This window comes from Trachymyrmex cornetzi, unplaced genomic scaffold (genome assembly GCF_001594075.2).
Source record: "Trachymyrmex cornetzi isolate Tcor2-1 unplaced genomic scaffold, Tcor1.1 scaffold140, whole genome shotgun sequence".
NCBI classification, from domain to species: Eukaryota; Metazoa; Arthropoda; class Insecta; order Hymenoptera; family Formicidae; genus Trachymyrmex; species Trachymyrmex cornetzi.
Window position 1 is genome coordinate 238,988 of NW_017295983.1, and position 5,369 is coordinate 244,356.

The window sequence follows — 5,369 nt, forward strand, 5'->3', positions numbered from 1 at the left end:
CTGGCCGGACCCACACGCCACTCTTGCCTTAACTGGCCGGAATCACACGCCACTTAACAAATTGTTAATTTCAAACCTTTAAAATTCAAAAAATACTTAACGAAAAAATGTTTTATTATAGTGTTTTGGAAAGCTCTCGAGATAAGCTATAAAAATATGCAATAAAATATAGGGGGTTCCATTTAAAAAAATAAGGTTGACCTTGAATTGACCTTAAAGGACATGGTCAAGATCAAAGTCAAGGTCATCGTCTTACTCCTCGCTTGAAACCATACAACTTTGCTATTGGACATTTTCTCCAAAATGCATTCTAACTGAAAATATTAGGGGAGTCCGATATTTTTCGATGACCCTGTATAAGACTGTCCGTGTCCGTGATCATGATCTTATATCTGTCTTGAAACATCGGTGACATGTACTCGTAGTGAAATTCGTACAAACAGACTTTCAATATATCGAGTATACACATACCCACGTAAATCGGCTTGTCGAACTTCACCTCGAGTTTGCGCAGTTCGACGGCGATCAAATTTTCCGCAAAGATGCTGCGGCTGTGGAAATTCGGTTTCGCGATTATTCGTCTCCGCGCCATATCGCCTGTCCCATTTTGTTAATAATTTTACGTCGACGTGATTTCGAACATTCTCCATAGTTTTGCTGAATACCGCATTGTTTATTAATTTATACAAATTTTTTTCGAAATCGTTTTTCGCGCGCGTTCTAAATTGTGTTAATGTAAATTAAGTTCAATGTAATCGCGGAGCCAGGCGAATTGAGCGAATTGTAACATCCGGTGGATCTTTGTTACGCGAAGACCGTGACGAGTACATTGCTGCAGGTTGCAGTAGTGGATGACGTAACGCTGCTTATCGACAGCGTCGCTAGAAGTTTATCCTCGCGCTTTCCGGGCGGCTTATCGCGCATCGGATAGAACGGTAGATCAGTGTGTCGGTCGTGCAAATCCTGTGGATACTCGAGATCGACCTCGAGAATATAACCTGTGGACGAATCTGGAGCGATCGCGCTCACGTCAAAGTTCGCAGCGTCTTCGACCCATCGAAATGCGGCATACGGTAAAAGCTGACACATCGCCCATCCGTACAGATTATTCACGTCGTAGTACATAAGGTACGACGACGGTTTCGATGAGTCGTACGAACGCATGTTGTTATTAGCCTGCGCGTATCTGTCGGAACATTGACTGAGGCCACCGCGTATACCGCGCTCGATAAACATAACCATATCGATGTCGGTGAGCAACTCAAATCTTACGCGCGTATGTTTCAGCATGGCGTCCCATGTGAAACCTTAGGTGCGTTCCGTATCGCGCATGATGTGCATGATGCATCCATTGTCCTTGTTTAACATTTGATGAGCAACAAGGATAAACGATGCATTATGCGCATCATGCGAGAAACGGAACGCACCCCTGGTAGTGTATAATAATACGCGGGATCGAGACCGTAACTCGCGACACAACTATAGCGGAAATTTTTGAAAATGTCAGCTAATATCAAGACATCGGTTTTCAAGTACAGATCGCTGTACTTGCCGAGCGTTCGAATGGAGAATCGCTGCCATACGTTCACGGCGTGAGCGTAATCGCTCTCGAATACTGTATCGCCCGTCAATAAACTGAAAAATAATTCGCGCGGCGGTAAGCGCGGATCCTGCAATTTTTCAGTGCAGTTAATGTACTCGTATGGAAAAACACCTTTACGAGTCAGTAATTCAAACTCTTTGTCTGACAAAGTTAAAAATTCGGAACGTACAATTTTTAATTTATCTTTGTCGAGATACGACGCCAATTTATCGAGACTTGCACTTAGAAATTTGAAGGAATCAATAAACTTTAATTTTACGCAATTTTTCTGAAAATTCTTTTCATTTTTGTCTTTGGTGCTATCGACATGTTTCGTAAACGAAATGTATTTTTCCTTCGTTATCGGAAGGAGATGTACATTTCCATCGTACGCGGTAGCAATTTCTTTAATTATAAAGTGCGCGTCATATCCCGATAAATTGTGAAATACAACCGGCATATACAGCGAATTTGTATAATTTAGGTTACAAGAGGAATGCGCTGGACCGCGGTATCTACCGGTTAAGTGACAATGATCGCGGACTCGCGTATCGTCCGGCGCGAACAGTTTCCCGCAGATGTAACAACGTGTCGCGGTGTGGTACGCCTCCTGTTGCTATTTAGATAACGTTTCCATGGGCACGTTGGCGGATATGATATCTTTTACGCGATGCGCCAAATCGTTGAGTTGTCGCGCGAACTACGTGATGCAATCGTTGTCGCGACGGAACTGATACGATGATAATAAATTGTCGTACGAGCAGTGCACGTAGTATCCTATACTAAACGCTTCATGACGCTGATACGCGTATGACGTCGGCGCGTCTACCTTGTCAGGCTCCGTTTTCCGCAGGACGCACTCCAGGTCGGCGTAAACGATGAACGGCACTCGTTCCTGATTGCGGTGGTTGCTGAATTCGAGCCACTTGTCGCCCGCTCTCGGTAGTCGGATGGAGTAGTCGTTCATTTTCTGGCAGTCCACTTCGTGCGTCCGCAATTTTTGGTTCGAGCTAAAATAATGCAGACACCTGTAAAAATAGAGAAATTATTTTTTTTTCACATATTGTTTTTTTTTCTTATTATATTTACTTTTCTTATTATACTTACCGATCGCAGAAATATTTTTTGTTTTTTTTCCCGGTAAGTTGTGAGCTCACGAGGTGCGACAGGTTCTTTATTCATGCAAAGTGGGCTACAACGTCGTTGTGTGGATCTTGCAGGTACAGCATGTTGACGTGCTTCTTCTTGTCGCCGGTGAGGCGTAGAGGAAGGACCTGTTCATTTTCAATGCCGTATACATTGATCAACACCGCGTTCAAATGTTCGAATTTCGGAATGTCTTTTAATGTCATCGGAAACTCAATACCCGCGAGATTTAACACTGCAGTGTAATGCGGGTACGATGATTCCCGATCCACATATCTTTCTGCAGGGTATAGAGCAGCTACCACCGACCACGCGAAGCACGCATTGTCCGTCGTACGCACACTGATCACCGCCTTCTTTAACATAATTGCTCGCGACAGTTCGATGTGACATCCAGCGTGCATGGGATTTAATTTGTTCACATTAACAATCAAGTTGTGAATTCGCGACAGCGCCCACCCACTGTCGCATTCCTGGAACTCTTCGAGCGATGTCAAGATAGCTCGACGACGTGCCGTTCGTACCACTCGCGTATATCGGTGCATCGATAAATCTCAATGTTTTTCGTAATTATGCTCTTGTAGCACGATTTATCCTTCGTCACGAACTCGCCGTTGAACGCGGCGTTCACTTTTACACTGTCGTGTCTTTCTACAGCGTCTCGAACTCGTTCGAACACTATATTGCCAGCGTCTTCCAAAAACTGTCGTGGCTCGATGTGATTAGAGTTTATCACCGCGCCTGTCACTATACGACTCTCGAATGCGGTGTCGATCTTTCGCCATACGAGAGATTGCTCATTGCCACTCGCGTACCCATTACTCGCATACCCGCCACCAATGTGCACGAAGCGTCGCTCCAATTGTGTCTTTGCACTCGCGAGTCGCGCGATCCTCGCCACCGCAGATTGTCTATGTCCAACAACAAGGCGCGGACGCTTGGCACGACAAAGTTCTTCGAGCCGCTCGATGCACTCGTCACATCGTTGCAGCCACGCGAAACACTCCGCCAGAGTGGCGATCTGGTCGCACTGCTCCAGCAGTTCGCGTTCCACTCGCTCATGATTTTCCACGGAACACTTGCACGTGACTCGTTCACACACGTTGCACCGCCGCTCCATATCTATAATTGTATAGTACCTTCGCGCCATGTGATATTTTTTTAATACGGAACGGCATGGATCACACTGAAAGCATTCATCTTCACACGTGTCATGAAAAATATATTTTTCTTTTAAAGCAAGATCTTCCTCCCAGCAGTAGGTCTCGTGGTAGCAATTTAGCATACTTGCATCACCGCCTATCGACAGATTGGCTATTTTTTCACCACCCGCGGGAATCGTAAGGTTCCTGTAGCAATGATAAACAGTCTCCATCGCGATTTTCGACACACAAAAAAAGTCGTTGTCTGTTAAATTGCGAGTTTTATATCTATTTTCAAAGTCATCATTCTCGCAATGTTTGTTGAATAACCCCGTGTACACTTTCTGTCGCGCGAATAAAGGCCAGGAATGAACGGGTTGGCGGCAAATTTTTGCCTGTTCCATGACACGCTGGCCGCATATTCCTAACTCTCGATCGCGTAGGAATTGCACCGGTGATTCGCACACTTGTGTCTCTCTCTGTCGCGGATTTTTCTAGAACGAGTACCGCATCTTTTCTAGTATACCGTACATCTATGTTTCGTTCACAATACCGTACATCCATGTTTCGTTCACAATATTGTTTGCAATAGTTTTTTAATTTGTGCACTGTGGACACTTGTTGCACGGAAATATAGTGTACATTGCCACTCGGCAATTCGTGCAAGATCGGCCGTTTAACATCAATATAATTGATATTATGCTTCTTTATAAAATACATTCCCACAGTGTCGATGTCAGCCAAAAGGACCATGCATGCTGCACATACGGTTAAAGCACCACCCGTTGTGTAAGGGTGGCACCCAGTTGGACACGACTCAATTGAACACGAGCCACTCACAGCGCTTGAGACTACAAAGCTCCTAAGCACCGGTCGCTGTGATTGGTGGTGTCCAATCGAGCCGTGATCAATCGGAATCACCCCGTTGTGTAGTAGGACTGGATCATGCAGTGTTTGATACGGCCGTTCAGTGCATGGATTTCCTGAGATGGCACAAATTTTTCTTCAAGATCCGTATCGTACTCGCTCGCGTCACTGGCAAAACCTGTATCGTCAGATAACACTTTTTCTTCGTCGGAATCTTGGTCCATTATCTCCGCGAAATCTATTTCCATTTCATCAATAACTTCGTCTCTGATATTCGCGAATTGTTCCTCATCGACGTTTCTAATAAACTCTGCTATGTCGAATCTGTCCTCAACGTTTCCGATATTTTCAAACTCTACATCGTCCATGTCCTCAACGTTTGCACAATGGTCAGCCATATTTTTTGCATTACACTTATCTCGATCGATTCAGTAATCTTACAGGGCACCAACTGAGGTACTGCGCGCTGATGACCCATATATATTCCATTTGAAACTTCTTTGTCCCTTTGTCTACCCTCTATTGAGTTGCAGCATCGACAATGTGTCACCTATCACTTCTTATTGTTAGAAAAAAATCGCTATCGACGCTTCTCTTAACGCGTCGTGTCATATTCGCGACATGTTACCTAT